We start from the raw sequence: 17846 nt of genomic DNA, 5'->3' as shown, positions 1-17846 counted from the left end.
ATTGTGTGGGCAACCAGCACATTGAGTTTTGAACTAATGGGTAGAACTAACATTAAAGTATCAAAGGTACATACTATTTATTACCATCATCATCCTTAAAATAGACAATATATATCTCCCAGTGGAATTGTATGAGGCAATACATACAGAATGCATGTATTTCTCAATAATATTTGAATCTGAAAATATTTCTGAAATGAAACCTTAGTTTAAATGCAGCTTGAAGAGAAAAAAGGACATGTTAACATACTATGGAGATATATTTTGCAAAATTCACATTGTAGGAGCTCTTACATAGATAAACATCAAAATCATTTGAAACTGAGAGAAAATCATATATGGAATCAAAAAATTAAGAGTCTCCAAACATATCATGACAATTGCAATGCAGAGTCTTTAACTGAAAGTTATAGCTGCCTATCCACACTCACAAAGCGTTAAGCAAAATTAAAGGTAAGCGGTAAAGTTTTAATGCTTAGAACATCTTAATGCTGATGTTCAAGGTGAGCCCATTAATTTGTGCTACTTAACAAAATTTAGAAGATTATTTATTTAGATTGTGCAATAAAAGTTCGAGAGACCTGTAAGTTAGAGGTATAAAGTGATATGTTTATAAATAAAATATGACAACTGAGTACTTATAAAATACTGGGGCTTCAGTTACTTGGGATAATGAGCAAAATAAGATTGACAGGTTGTCAATCACTGATCCTGAGAGTTGGCTGTATGCAGAGTCATTATGTTAATTTATTTTGAATTATTTTTTATTTTTGTTTATTATTGATAAACTTAACTCCACTGTGGCTAGAGAAACACAACACGCAATATACATTAACTAAAAAATTTTACTGAAGATCTTAGATAAACATAAAGCAAATGTAGATTCATGAAAATGATTTAATTAGAGAAGTAACAAAATTACATTTACTTTTTGGAAGATCATTTAATGTCTCCTCAAGCTAATTTGAGGTGAGAAGTAATGAAAAGTGCACCCGCATGCTCAGATGACCTATGATGACAGTGACAGCAAAGCAGGTAGAGACTCAACAATGACTTGGGTGTTAATGTTGCCACCATACACTAGACGATCACATAGAGGCGGACGGTGAGGATAGCTCTTCTGATTTTAATTCACGCAACTCAATGTTGGTGTCATTCAACAGGATGTGGAAAAAGATGTGTTTGGCAGGTAATGGCCATGGTGTCAGTGTTGGACTGAGAAAACTTAATATGTTAAAGGACTAAAGTGAAAGAACTAAACAAACAGCTTTAGAACATGATGATCTAACCGTCACAAGAGGTATCTTGGTTATAAATATGAACATGAAAGTCCCCAAAGCTGAAAAAACATGGAAAAAACCCCATATGAGTATATAGAGGGCTTTGGTGTAATTCCTAAAAAATATGAATTCCTTAAGGTCTATGTGGATGATTTCACTCCTGTAAATGTTAGAAAGTCATTGAAATTAGTGCACACTCAGCATGAAACAAAGATAAGCTGATAAGCTGATTAACTTACTTAAATCACACACACACACACACACACACACACACACACACACACACACACGTATGTATTTAAATCAGGGAATGAAGAAAAGTTGGCCAGATTAATTAGACTTAGATTTTTTTGTAGAGGCAATTCCCCAAGTGAACTTACTGTTTCTTACAGATTTCTTTCCTGACGGATTCTGTTGCCCTTTTTCACTCTGGACCAAACAGAGATAGTATTATGAAGAAACAGGAATTACCATGCCATCGACTGCTGTATGCCCCTGAGATTAGAATCTAGAATCTCAAGGAACCTGATTAGGCAACTATTTCACTGCTGGTCTAGTCTAGGCCTATGCCTGGAATACTGCAGGGTGATCTTAAAACCTGCCTAAAATTTCCTGTAATCCAGTCTAATTTTACAGGCAAATTTTATGAAAAGAATACCTACCTTAAATATGGCTATGAAATTGACATTGACTTATGTACCAATGTTGAGGAAATGGGGAGGGGTGAAAAAAGAACTAATGTCAAAATATCAGAAAATTGTAGGGGCTGGTGTCATGACATAGCATGCTAAGCTACCACCTTTGGCACCAGCATTCCATATAGAGACTGGTTCAAGTCCTGACTGCTTCACTTACCGTCCAGTTCCCTGTTTTGTGGCCAGGGAAACCAGCAGAGGATGGCCTAAGACTTTGGACCTCTATATCCATGTGCGAGACCCAGAAGAAGTTCCTTGCTCCTGACTTCAGATCTCCTGAGGTCCAGCCACAGAATCTAGTTGGGGAGTAAATGAGTAAATGGAGGATCTTTTTCTCCATCTCTCTGTAAGTCTGACTTTTAAATAAAAATAAATCTTGGAAGGAAGGAAGGAAGGAAGGAGGGAAGGAAAGAAGGAAGGAAGGAAGGAAGGAAGGAAGGATGGAAGGATGGAAGGATGGATTAAAATTTCTTCAGCCTAGGAATCAGAATTGCAGTACTTCCTAGGTTTCGAATAAACAGGACAGCATAAGGCACACCCACAAATCAGTGATGTATTGAAACTTAGTACTTACTTTAATACGTGTTACATCCATGGGCAAGAATAGGAATCGCATTATTTAACAGAACTGAACAGGAATATCCCTGGAGGAAGTTACTAAGCTACTCCTAGGTGTCACACTTCCATTATATACCATATCTGCTCTAAAACTAATACACAGATACAAACACACACATACACACACTTGATGTATAAAAAACAGAAAAAAAATGTTGTTGATTTTAATACCTCAAAAACATACATGTCAATTTATTCAGACACTGGAGTTAGCATGTGGGGAATATGAAATAGCTATAACTAATATTTGAATAAAATTGAGAATAATTTTTCTACAGTAAGTATAAGTACTCCCAGAAACTCTCCACTGTCCAATAAGAAATAGGGAAAGAAAAAAGGCATAATTCATCCAGAGAAGAAACTCTGTATTGTTATATATATGTTATCAGCTGCTATTAAGAATAATCTTCCTCTTCATCGTTGTGGTGGTAGGTCTAACATTATTTCTATAATGCATTCGCTCCTGTTTATTCTGTGACATTTGAGAGAATTGCTGGAAATATTCACTTTCCTACATTTCCTCAATGATAAGTTCTCCCTAAATCTATTCCTTTCATTGTTCCCTGGTTATTTTCCACTTTTAGGGGCTTACAAATTTTTAACAAAAGAGCTTACATTGCACAATTATCTCTACATAGTCACATCTGAAGACCCCCCTTTCTCTTTGTTAGAGGAAGATAATAACTTGAGACTGAGAGCAGAAGTCTCCGAGATCTCTAACAAGCAGCATCACCCTCTGATTCTTACGCCCTTCTCCTACTTGGATATTTATTGTTCCTGTCTATAAAGGATAGGTCTGACTTCAAAAACCATCCTGTTGCTCCGTTTGAATTTTTCCATTTCATCTGATTTCATTCATTTTCATTTCTTTTGTTGCTTGTAACAAAAGAAGCCTCTGACTTTTCCTGGAGGTGGCTTACTCTGACAGAGCAATTCATTTTGCTTCTGTGCAGCCTAAATCCATGAGTGTCGTATTTACAGAGCATAGGTTTATCCAAATATGCCAGCCTATGATCTCCAAAAGACTTGTTGCTTCCTTCAGTTCTGGCTAATACCAGTTTGCATGAACTAAGAACCGCAGGGGAAAAGATTAAACCTTCCCATTTTGACTATAAAATCCATATTACTAAGAAAAGACAAAACATGCCAGTTGATAAACCTCAATAAGTAAAGCAATTTAAAAAAAAAACTGGAATGATAGTCAGGATAACACAAAGTTAGCTAATTATTCTTGTATATCTGTGGAGTTTCTTATGCTCTTGTATTGTTTATACTAGCTTCTTTCTAGTGAAATGTGGGAAACTAAAGAAATATTGTGGGCATGCATTTCAGACACCTTTTATAATTCAAAAAGTGATATAAAAATGTAAGATGTCTTCCTTCATATGGCAATTATATATAGTCAACAATTAAACATGAACAGAAATCCCAAAATTGTAGAATGTAGTTAGGTTCCCAATGTGAACCCCAACATCTTTGTGACTCTAGCCTTAAAAGGGCATGCAGTAATATTATTATGTTAGTTGAGGATATTTGTCACTATCTATATAGCTTTAGGAAACCACTTAGCATATTTGAATCTCAAATTTCACATTTATAAACAGAATAATTGCATGGTAGCTGCAAAGACTAAGTGAGATCATATATACTTATTGTGTTTGCAAGTTAAAACTTAGAATTTATAACACTAAATATGAGAGAAAACACTGACGGAGTTCACAATTGATGCACAGAAGGGTTTCCAAATTTAATTTATTCATGGGCTGCTGTAATTATAAGATTTCTTGCTTGCAGGGCCTTCTTTCCCTAGAGGTGTCCATTTGTGTCCCAGTGCTCCATTTCTAATCAAGCCCCCTACTTCCAGCCTGGGGAAGCAGAAAAGTCTCAAGTTCTTGGGACCCTGCACCTACATGGGAGACCTGGAGAAAGCTCCCAGCTCCCAGGTTCAGATCAGCTCACCTGTGGCCATTTGGAGAGTGAACCAGCAGATGGAAGACCTTCTCTTTGTGGCTCTTCTCTCTGTAACTCTGCACCATAAACACACACACACACACACACACACACACACACACACACACACACACACACACACACACACACACACACACACCAACACCAACAACCCTGAGGCCACATTTTCTGGTCCTGAAACTATGCTGCCAAAATAATAAATAAATAAAGCAACATGAGAGAAAGAAAAGTAGGAAGAACATGGAACAGCATTATTAAATAAGATTTAGAGGAGTCCAGGGCAGGGAAGTTGACTCAAATTCAAAGAGAATAGTTTCATCTTTCACAACTACATAAAAAAAATACAAAAACAAACAAAAAAGCAAGAATACAAGAATACATTGATTCAAGATAACTGAACACTGAATGGGATATTTGTTTTTTAGAAATCCAAAAATTGACTCAAAGATTCTTATAGGACCATATAAATAGGACCATATAAGTAACTCTAGAACTATATTCAGAAAAAAAAAAAAACTGAAGAAGGAGGACCAAATCTGAATGACTTACAATAACACCAAGATGTCTGTTAAGTTAAAGTGATATCAAAGTGGGATAAGTAGTTATTTCCACAAATAATGCTGAACAATTTCACATGAAACAGTAAATGAACCTTGACTTATTTGTTATATAGTTCAAAACAATTTTTAAAACATTTATTTTTTTTTTTTGGAAAAGAAGATTAGCAGAGAGAAGGAGAAACAGAAAGATCTTCCACTCACTGCTTCCCTTCCCAGCGCAAAGTTCCACCACTCAAAATTGCAATTTAGGGTACATCACAGTTCTAACTAGAGACTATACTCATAAATAGTTTAGAGTACAAAAAACATGGAAGGCCATCTTCAAAGAGTTGGAGTATCCTTAGAAAAGCTATGGAATTATAACTTATAACTCAGTTTTTAAACCCTGGCCCTTTCCTTCAAGTTGCTGATCATCAAAGTCTCCTTATCATGAAAATTTTGACCCAAGCTGAAGAAAAGAATCCCAGCATCCAATTATTCTGAGTAAACTGAATGCCCTAAACATAGTACTCAGGCTCCTGAATTTTTACATGATGGCTGTCATTCAAACCATTGGGTTAGTACCTTGATTTCATCAAGATCATGCATATCTAAAAAAAAAAAAAAAGGTGGCGGGTGGTTTTTGCGTGTTAAAGTAGTTAAAGTACTTGCCATGCATGCACCAGGATCCCATATGACTGCCGGTTCTAATCCCAATAGCCCCACTTCCTATCCAACTCCCTGCTTGTGGCCTGGGAAACCAGTCAAGGACGGCCCAAAGCCTTGGGACCTTGTGCCTGCATGGGAGACCCAGAAGAGGCTCTGGGCTCCAAGCATTGGATTGGCACAGCTCTGGCCATTGCAGCCACTTGAGAAGTGAATCAGTGGATGGAAGATCTTTCTCTATGTCTCTCCCTCTATCTGTATATCCAACTTTCCAATGAAAAATAAAAATTAAAAAAAAAATCACCCATGGATACAACTACTTTTAGCTGGACTCAGAATCATCAAATATGACTTGTTCACTATGTAGTTACACTCAAGTGCTTTGATGCTGACATTAATATTTATGGAAAATGTATGAATAATTTTTAATTTGTTTATAGCCCTAGGTTTATCCATATTACAAGTCATGTCACCAGAAATCTGTTGCTTCCACAGAATACAACTGAAACATAGTAGTATTACCTTTATGCACTTTTTAAAAAAGCTTTATTGTATTTGAAAGGTGGAATTACAGAGAGAAGGAGAAGCAGAGAGCGGAAACTCCCATCTCCTGTTTATTCCCTAAGCAGCCACAATGGCCAAAGGCAAGCCAATCTGAAACCAGGAGCTTCTTCCAGGTCTCCCATGTTGGTGCTGGGTCCCAACAACCTGAGCCACCCTTTGTTGCTTTCCCAGGCCACAAGCATGGGCTGGATGGGAAGCGGATTAGCTGAGACCTGGACTGGTGGCTTTATGGGATGCCAGTGCCAGAGGCAGAGGCTGAGCCTACTTGCCAATGTGCTACCCCCATCGCTAGCTTGAAAGTAACACAATTAATATCTGCTATTTTGAAAGGCAAAAATGAAAAATTTGCAAAGAAAATGATTTGAATCACTGTTAAATAATATTATTATCAGTGTTAAAATTGGGGTCAACCTTCTTCAGTCTTTGACTTATGAACAAACCTTGCATACCTTTCTAAATCCTATTTTCCCCTCACATAAAGCCATATAACTCAGTAATATTTCTACTGCTTCTCTACATTAAACATTTAAAGACAATTTTTTGTTGCCATATACTATTTTTGCACATCAACCTATCATAATTTTTTCTATTATTGGTTATTGTAAGTTTCCTTTTTTTTTTTTCACAAAGCGAAAGCCCCAGAATGAACACATTTCATGAATGGCTAGATAAAAAGTAGAACTCCAACATGATCATTTAAGTTGAATCTTTGAGTTCAACATCACCTGTCTTGATATGTAAGCATATTAAACAAATATCTGTATCTATGTCTATATGTAATATAGATATATATAAAACTATTTAGGTTGAGGTGTTATAACTATGTAAGAACTCCTCCTGGCAATAATTGCAACATGAATTTGGTTACTTCAGCATCACCTTTGGTTCGGGATGGTTAGGACTATGTCATCATCATAAAAATAGAATGTTTCTAAAGTGTTTTATTTAATTTTCATAGAGCTAGACTAAGATATGGTCAACTTTTTGTCTTTGAGTGAAATGACAGTAATAATATATAATCTCAAACCTTTTAAAGAAAAAAGCTAGCAAGAGAGAAAAAGAGAGAGAGAGAAAGGATGGATGGAAGGAGAGGAAAAGGAGAGAGAGAGCAATGAAGTGCCATAATATTCTCAGTATCTAGATAGGAACTGCTATTTTCACATTAATACACAAGATAAATAACTCTAGCTTTAGATTAAAATTTTCTACCTTAGCGGGGGAAATCCCAGTGCCTATAAAACTGTATCACATAATACAATGTTATTAACAATAAAAAAAAATTCTACCTTTCCAGAAGTAACTTCACTATTACTAATGTTCACATCATTGATTACCTCCAAAGAAATAGTCATTGTTGGACTTACCAAATGGCTGCCCTAAACAAAAATGTACACCATGAGCACAGAGAAGATATCAACATAATTCTATAAAATGCTAATTCACATTGTGTTTCAGATCTATTGAAATAAATACGGACATCTTGAAGAGAAAAATCTACAAAAAGAAGTAACATTAAAAATTTTTTAAATTAAAGTCCAATGAAATAAAACTAAGGAAATTATTAAAGAACACACAGTATACTAAAAATATCAATACAAGACAGAATTTTGCATGTTTTGCATAAAGAACTGTTAAATGTTTGAGGGTACAGACATATTTACTCTGTTGGACATTATACAAGGAAAATACGCATTAAAATATTCTCATGGAGGGTCCCACAAATAAGTCTGGTATGTGAAAAAACTTTTTAGATACCAAATGTATAACCAGAAAAAGCAATACTGCATCAGATTATCCTGTCACACAATAACAGTAACAATTAACAAAGTAAGGGGACAACCTAGATGATAGGTGAGTGCATTTACAAACTGCGTACTAAATAAAGGGTTAAACACAAAATATGAAGAAACTTAACTAAATAGCAAGAACAAAGACAACTCTTCTTAAAAGAGAACAGACACTTCTCAAAAACAGTCAGACAGGCCCATTGGTATTTACAAAACTATGTTGGGGCCAGCTATTCGGTTCAATAGGCTAATCCTCCACCTGCAAGAACCAGCATCCCATATGGGTGTCAGTTCATGTCCCAGCAGCTCCCTGCCTATGGCGTGGAAGAAGCAATGGAGAATGGCCTAACATTTTCAAGGTTCTGGTTGCAGTTATCTCACTTACACTGGGGATGAGAACCTAACTGGTTGGGATCCCAAGGTATGACCATGTGGTGCCACACGTCCTGTCTGGGCCAATGAATAGACCAAGTTGGGAAAATAGCAGTAATAAGAGTAGGCATAACCATTGTTTCTCTAAGCAGGTATGATAACGCAACTTTCAGTACTTGAAGGACCTGTCTCTGTTTATCTTCAGTTACAGTAATTATTTCAACCAAGGAGGAATGCCCACAAGGTTCAGTGTTGGCACAAGAAATTAAGTGCCAAATCTTAATTTGATTTTGGTGGATTGTTCATTACTGGAGAATATTCATGACCATTCTGAGATACTTTATGGAAAAATAATATTTCTTATTCCTGTGGCTATGCAGACACCTGTTTTAAGTTGGCAATTCCATAGAAAACAGAAAACGTATGGTGTAAATTTACTGTAATTCCCAGAAATGATTGTAATTTGAGACTATTGATTAAATCATGAGTGCTTGCTAAAGTGTTTTGAGGTTAACTCAAATTTTAGGTTGAGGACATTATACTTCTATATTCATATTATTTATTATATCATATACATGTATATATATAAGGAGACATGGAGAGAAAATAAATGTTTGTAAGAATCTGAATGATTTTCTAGAAAACAATAAAAATTATTCATTCACTCACTTATATGTACTATTCCTTATTTGTAACCATTTTTTTTTAGGGTTTGGGATTTTTAAAAAATGTATAGTCACAGAGAAAGAATTCTAGATACGTTCTATCTGCTGTTTCACTCTCCAAATGGCCACAAAGGCCATATGGCTAGAATAGGTTGAAGCTAGGAAAACAAAACTCCACCTGGGTCTCTCCCATTTATGGCAGAGTTTCAAGTACTTAGGTCATCATCTTTTTTCCCCAGATTTAGTTACTTTTATTAAAAGGTAGAGTTATATGGAGAAAGAACAATAGAAAGATGTTTCATTCACCGATTCACTCCCCAAGTGGTTGCAATGACCAGAGCTGAGCGGATTTTAAACCAGGAGCCAGGAGCTTCTCCCAAGGCCTTGGGCCATCCTCTACTGCCTTCCCAGGCCACAAGCAGGGAGGCAAATGGGAAACAGATCATTTGGTACATAAACCAGTGCCCGTATTGAATCCAGGTGCTTGTAGGTTAAGGATTAGCCAACCTAGTTGTTGTTCTGGGCCTTACTGGGATCAGTTTCTGCTGCGTTCCCAGGCACATTAACAAGGAGCTGGATTGAAAGCGGCACAGCTCTACCAGAAGACCTCCCAAGCCACACTCACCCTCTGGGAGCTTCAGAGCATTGGGTTGCTCTCCTGATGTCAGCAGGAAGTGACTTCTGGGGCCAGCTCCTGCCACAGGAGTGCCACCTTATCTGTGGGAAAAGGTGCACATGCCCTGCCTTTTCTCCTAGGAACAAAAACCCTCCTTGCCATGCACATGGGAGCTGTGGCCTCTGCGCCAGTTGGCACTGGTAGAGTAGCTGCTGGCCCTGGCCTAGTGCCTGCAAATCTTCCCTGGATTCCTTACCTGTCCCCACCCCCCTGGGCGATGCAGATCCACACACAGAGGTCTGAAGTAGCCTCTTGACATCAGGATGCTGGACTGTCTGCCATTGTCTATACTTACAATGTCAGAATACTATTAAAAAAAAGCAGAATGATGAACTTACAGCTGTTGTTGAAGGACAATACTATTGTAATTATAGGAGAGAAACGGGGGGAGGGCAATGTGGGAAGGGAAATCCGTGAGCCTATGTAACTGCTGCATAATAGAAATTTTAAAAATTGAAGGAGGGCATAGTGCGGTAGCCTTGTGGCTAAAGTCTTCACCTTGCATGTGCTAGGACCCCGTAACGCCAACTTGTATCCCTGCTACTCTACTGCACTTCCAGCTCCCTGCCTGTGTCCTGGCAAAGCAGTAGAGGATCGCCCAAAGCTTTGAGAACCTACACCCATTTTGGCCAGTTGGGGAGTGACACAATGGATGCAAGAGCTTTCTCTCCTTTCTGTAAATCTGCCTTTCCAATAAAAATAAGTAATTCTTAAAAAAAAAAAAAAGAAGCAGCCAACATTCTAACTAGTGCTTAAATGGGATGCCTATGTTTCAGATGATGGATTAAACACTGACACCATAACTAATTCCCAAGGTTTTACTTAGCGAAGAAACCAGTTATAATATAGTGATTGCTCAGGTCCCTCTTGAGGAAATTAAGGCACTACAAAACATGGACATATTCTACAATACATTTTCAGTCTGCCTGTGGAATTTGGACATAAATGTTAAACAACAAAATGAAAAATTCAAGACCACTGTTGCCAAGGTCTACAGAAGTCACCGAAAGCCGTGCAAGGAAGCCACACGCTGCTCCGATGGTTCTCTTTGAAAGTGTGTTTTATTTCTGTCTTCCTCCATGTGAAGTTGTGCAGATCTTCAAGGTGTATGACAAAAATCACCACCATCAGAACACATGCAGGTTTTTCTCAATATTGATGCATTTATTTCTTCTCTTATTTGTGGAGAATAAAATAATTAAAATTAAGTATCATTTCTCCTAGTCTGCATTTCATCTGCAGATGGAGAGACATAAAACATGGCAGGCCTTTGGATTGAGCACGCTAAGTGACAGCTTGGAGCACACATTGGGGTATGATATGTTATGTTAATTCAAGCTTCCACTAATTAACTTAAAATCAAGTCCTAGTTACCAACAGATATTCATTGGCTCATGAGGAAAAGTAATAACAGGACGGTTAGTATAATGAATAGTAGATATTAGGGTATAATTATCAAGGCAGAAGCATGGAGATTGATGATTTTTTTTTAATGAAAGGTAGGATGCTTCTTTAATTTAGAATTATTAACCTCTAAAGTTCATTAGCAATCACATTCTCAAAAGCAACAGACTTTACCCATGGAAGAAGCATGAGAGAATTAATCTATCGTACCAGAGCAGAAATGGTAGAATATGCAATGTTCTTGTAGATTATTACAATATTCTAATCCAATATTTCCTGCAGTGATAGTTTAGTCTTTTCTTTCAAGGGATGGTAGAGAATTAAAATTTTATTTGGCTTCTAAAATATTTCAGAATTCATACTAACTACAATAAAATACTGACTACAGTTTATATTTTGATGATCTAGAGATTGGTGCATTATATAAGTGATACAAGAAACTTGATTTGATATGTTCCTCTAGGATTTGAAATGGCATCCCAATCAAAATGATGCTCAAATTCTAAATTAAAAGTCCTACAGTTCAAAACAGGATTTCAGATGCAATGGAACAAGAGCCACAAAAATTCTGCTGCTCCATAAAAATCAGTGAGAACGTTGGTAAATAGTGTCAAAATCAAGCTTCTTTTTATTCTGAAAACTAATCAGCTCTTAAGAACCTAATTAATAATTAAGTTATTTAATCTCACAGGTAGCTGAAGTGATAGGATGAGGTGGGCTAGACAATGACTGTTTTTTTAATAATAAAGATGTTGAAAGGTGTTCACAGAAACCCTTAAAAGCTCCAGCATATTGGGCCCGGCAGCATGGCCTAACGGCTAAAGTCCTAGCCTTGAACGCACCGGGATCCCATATGGGAGCTGGTTCTAGTCCCAGCGGCTCCACTTCCCATCCAGCTCCCTGCTTGTGGCCTGGGAAAGCAGTCAAGGACGGCCCAAAGCCTTGGGACACTACACCCACGTGGGAGACCTGGAGGAAGTTCCTGGCTCCTGGCTTCGGATTGGCACAACACCGGCCATTGTGCTCACTTGGGGAGTGAATCACAGGCCATTGTGCTCACTTGGGGAGTGAATCATCGGACGGAAGATCTTCCTCTCTATCTCTCCTCCTCTCTGTATATCTGCCTTTGTAATAAAAATAAATAAATCTTAAAAAAAAAAAGCTCCAGCACATTCTTGGATTCTTGAAGATCACAGACGCGTACTGCACTATCCATATGCTAAAGGCATGTTGAAAAGCCCTAAGCTTTCACCCCTATCTGACTTGTAATTCTTCATTTGCAGAAAGTGAAGGTTAAAACACGGCTGAGAACTTCTGGAGCACTGAAGATAGATCCTAACACATCAAGCATCACTCCACAAAGCTAAGAGACTTGGTTGTTTTGGTTAAGGACTTTGCTATTCAGTTATCAGCTGAGCACTGAGGGTACTGAGTGGAGGCACAGGCAGCAGCACAACAAAAGAAATCACAGACTTTGTGTCTATTTTTGAGCCAGAACCAAGATATTTGGATTATAAAGACTTCTGTGCTGTATCTTAAAATCTGGAATTCAGATGCCTTTAGCTATAATCGTTTAAGACTATGTTCGCTACGGAGGTTTCCTATATTTCTGTAACAATTTTAGCATCCTTTCACCAAGATTTAAGCACTAACAGACATCCTACAACAATGTAAAGCACAGGACTAGATGGCTTTATTGTAGAATTTTATCTTTTTTTCAAGAAAAACTAATCTTATGTTTTGCTTAAAACTAGTCAAAGCAGCTAAAATGCAGGGAACCCTTCAAAGCTCTGAGCCCAGCATCACCTTAATTCTAAAACCAGAAAAATAAACAAACTGAAAGAGACTTAAAGGTCTTAATAATTTCAAAAACCATTTATAGCATGTTAAAGAGAATATTCATCATAATCAAGTGAGATTCACCCAAATACAAGAAGAGTTCAATATAAATAATTGTGTTGTACTACATTAAGTGCAATGAAGACAATATCACTATGATCAGACAAGTCATTTGATACAATTCACTATCCTTTTATAACAGTAACAAAATCTTCCAAAAATAGGTATAAAATGAATGTATATTGAGGACTGTACATGTGTTAAAGTGAGTAAAGCTGCTGCCTACAGAGCTGGCGTCCCACATGGGTGCCAATTTCAGTTCTGGCTGCCCCCATTCCTTGCCTGGGATGTACTTGGGAAAGAAGCAAAGATGATGCAAGTATTTAGGTGTGCCCATCAACAGGTGAGACCTGGAAGAAGCTCTTGCCTCTGGTTTTGGCCAGAACCAGGCCTGGCAGTTGTGGCCAGTTGGGAAATTAATCAACAGAAGGAAGCCCTCTCTTTCCCGCTCTTTGTTTCTTTGTTATTCTTTCAAACAAACCAAAATATATCTTTAACAAAGAGTGCATATTAACATAATAAAGAGACATATAACAAGCCAAGAGCTAACATATCATTGGATTGAGAAATGTTGGTGATTTGCTCTAAAATCTGGAACAAGAGAAACATGTTCTATGTTGCCAATTTTGTTCAACATAGAATTTGAAGCTCCTACCTTGAATAATGAAACAAAGAAATGAAGATCAATCAAATCAGGAGAATGCCACACTGTCTGCCAATGAAATGACCATATATATAAATATGCATGTGTACATGCATATATAATATTACCCTCATAGAATCTGCCAAAAAGCTCCTAAGTAAGTAAATCGGGCAAATCTGCAGGATACTATGTCAATATGCAAAAAAAAAAAAAACAAAATAAAAATGTAGCAACCAGTAGCTTTGTGATATGCCAATAAAAGATCATCTGAAAAAGAAATCAATGCCATTCCCCGCAGCTAAAAAAAAAAACCCTAGTAATGAATTTGATGAAAGAGATGAAAGATCTTTGTAATGAAAAGTATAAATCACTGATGAAAATAACTGAAGGGCCCCAATTGTAGGCAACTGGTACCTATGCAATTGTTACACTGCTTAGAGAAAAGCACAGGGCATTCTGGGCCTGGTCCATGCCAAATTGGTGTTAACTATATCAGTGTGCTAGTATGGTTACCTGTTCTATTTTATTTTTTAAAGATATATGGACAAGATGATCCACAGCCTGTGCTGGTATGGAGGCTATGGGTTGTCTGGGGTGGGATGTTTGGGGATACGTAGGAGTGGGGGCTACTGAGAGAATACTTAACAGGTGTAGAATGACTTCTGGGGCCTTCCAAGGACCATGCTACACTACACTTGCCAGTAAACAAGGGACCTGAGACCAGTATAGAGGGAGGAAACCTGAGATCACGTCTGGACCAGACCAATGCATCTACCTATGTGGGAGACTTGTGCTGGGTTTCGTGGAATCCCATACTGCCCAATAGCACACATGAAAGCTAGGACTAGAAAGTGTGTCTGGGCAGGGCTAGGTGATACTATCTGCCACTCTCAGAGCAGAGGATGGACCATGTGAGGCTGGGCCAGGGCATCAACTGGCAGAAAAGAGATTCAGATGTTGGGTAGATTCTGTAGCGGGTAAGTGGATCCACCCCTATGCATCTAAAGTACCCAGTGATTTATGTGAGAGCTGGAGTGATGACAGACCAACCTACACATGATCACACAACTCCTGGTTTCTGGCTTCAGAGACACTCAGCTTCGGCCATTGCAGCCACTTGGGGATTGAATCAGTAGATGGAGGATCTTTATCTCTGTCTTTCCTTCTCTTATTAGATCTGACTTTCCAATAAAAGAATAAATAATAACTCTTTTAAAAATGTAGATAAGATGATTGATAGGTACAGATTACAGCTATAATAATAGTAAGTTCTGGGGTTCTATTGCATAGTAGGGTAACTATAAATAATGTTAGTGCACTGGAGTAGTTAACATCAGAAAGCGTTAAGTATTTGAAACATTATGCCATATTTATATCAGCAACCCAAGACGATCACACAGCATCCCATATATGCATACAATTTTCATATGTCTATTAATTGCCTTGTTTACAAACCTTTGTCTACACTGCTGGGGAATATTAGGTTTCTCTTCTAACTGGCATTTGTTGAATTCTTCACCTAGTGGAGTGTTAAACCTACATAAACAAAGTGAACTGAAAGCATGCCATTGTAAAAATGAAGGGAACAAAAAAAAAATAAGGAAGTATGGGTGGGGAACATGAGAGGAAGGGTAAGATGGGAAATACCCGTATGAACCTCATCCAAAATTGCGAAGAACATGAGATCTGTTCACTTTGCATAAATAAATTTAAAAAGAAAGAAAAGCAGCCAATAACAAAATCAATAATGCATAGATAAATACATTGCTACATTCTGAGTACAAACAATTTCAACAAAAACAATCCTGCATGAAATAATATTACATTTAAAAGGGAGAATCATTAGAAATATAAGGATGGGCTAAATTAAATATAACTACTGTATATACACAAACCTCTGTGTGTGTGTGTGTGTTTAACACACAGTTTAAATGCTTACTCATTCACAGAAAGGATGAAACTTGTCCTGTGCATTTATAAACCATGGGATACTTTAAGAAATTTAAAAATATATATATCCAACATGAGGAATAGAGAAGTCCCACAAACCCCACTTTGCCGGTAAAGACCCTTATGCACACAGAGATTGAAGGCTGATTCCTTGTTACACAGCTATGTGGTGGCAGAAACAAACCTGAGCCCAGACTACCTGGCTCCAAGGCCTGTAGAGAAACCCTCCCACACAGTGCTTCATAAATGTATGTTGCTTGTGAACAGAGCAGCTGGTATTGAGTTAAAAGAATGTGTGTAAAGCAGAAAATGAAAAACTTAGTCATTAAATTACTGTATTGTACCACTTCACAGCATTTATTGAAAGTTTCTGAACTTTCATTTTATGAATCATAATCTAATTCATGGCATCAATTTCACGACAGCTTTGGAAGATTAAAAAAAATGCACATTCACACATTAAAGCTAAGTTCTTAACAATTCAGTGCAGGTAATTGAGGTTTGTACAATAAGTTTTTCAAAAGTCCACTATCTTTGGCTTCAGAATCAGGGCTTCGGTGCTTAAATGTTATCAAAAGGTTCCTTTTGTCATTTGTTCAAAGATTAGAACTTCTTCTGTAAGGCAAGTTGAGATCACTAACACTTGTCATTCTAGGCCCCTCATTACAAAATCGAATAGTCACATAATTGGAAGTTTAGCCAAGTGTAACAGACATTAACAGATGATAGTACAATCGGATACCATCCTTATCTTCCTGCCTGCAAACCCAGGCCATTTCACACTGGCAAGGATTTATAGTTTCAGAAGGGACCAAGGAAAAGAAATCCTTGAAAAAAGAGTGTTCATAAACGGAGGGATATCAGTATCCTCTAGCGAGTATAGTGATAAGCAGGGTTCAATCTACCCAGGGCCATGTGAAAAAGATACAGATAATGTCAAAAAGCAGCTTTCATTGGACTGACCTCCTAAAAGGCAAAATGTAACCAATACAAAATTTATAAAAAAATTGACTTGAAACCAACTTATTAAATATTAAGCACATCAATAATCTATTCATTGCTGGCAATGAAAATTTTGTTGTAACAGAGGATTTGTATCAGATAGTCTTCCCCGATTGAGTGGCTTTAAAATTAAATAAAGTGCCATCTTTATACACAATTCTTACATATTAATGCCAAAGGCTACTACTAACTATATATGGTTTTTTTCTTCTTACACTGCTCATCATGGTTTTTTATGCCCTTTACATCTTGTGAGTCATACTGATGTCAAAAATTACAGTAGAGCCCAAATTATAAAGAGGAAGAGATAAAGTTACTTATTTGTGCCACTGATAGGCAGCATGGAAAACATAGTCAAAAAAATTAAAACGCAAAAAAAAAAAAATTCTGGAAGCAACATCCAATAGGAAAAAAGACCAATGACTTACAGCATAACTTTAGAGGAAACACGTCTTGTAGAATCAAGTAGATAGTTTCCTGGTCTCTGTAAGTTTATTTCAAGATAAACTTCTGTGAGATGAGGATCAAGAATAGATATTTTCTAAAGAATGTAGCAAAATACTTAATTGATTTGGGAAACACTAGAGATACTACCCAGAAGTATGTGTTTTTAACCTAACTTTAAGAAGAACTTCATTATATTCCTTGCAGGCTACATACCCTGTCAACAGTCAGAACAAGACACCAGAAGCACACGGATTGGCTTTATAAGTCTTGGTTTTGAAAAGGATGGAAAATAGGATTCTGGACTCTGTGATTGTCCATGCCTGCAATGATGGACATATGACTGTTAATGAAAAAAACTATACTATGGTAATAATACAAGGGAACTCAGTGAGGGAGGAAGGGATTGGGGAGGGAGTAAGGGAAATACCAGGACCTATGCAATTGTATCATAACATGATGTTAGTAATAATAATAAAAACAAGTATAATTAGAAAAAAAGAAAGAGAAAAGGACCAACAGAAGAGCAGAATGCTACTTCAAAACTCTAAGCTCATGACATGTTAATTTAAAAAGTGTAAATTGGGGCCCGACATGGTGGCCTAGTGTCTTTGCCTTAAATGTACCAGGACCCCATGGGGTACAAGTTCTAATCCAGGCAGCCCTACCTC

The sequence above is a fragment of the Ochotona curzoniae genome, unplaced genomic scaffold (assembly GCF_017591425.1).
Source record: "Ochotona curzoniae isolate NIBS_2020 unplaced genomic scaffold, NIBS_Ocur_1.0 contig_66, whole genome shotgun sequence".
Lineage (NCBI taxonomy): Eukaryota > Metazoa > Chordata > Mammalia > Lagomorpha > Ochotonidae > Ochotona > Ochotona curzoniae.
Note: the sequence above shows the minus strand (reverse complement) of the source record.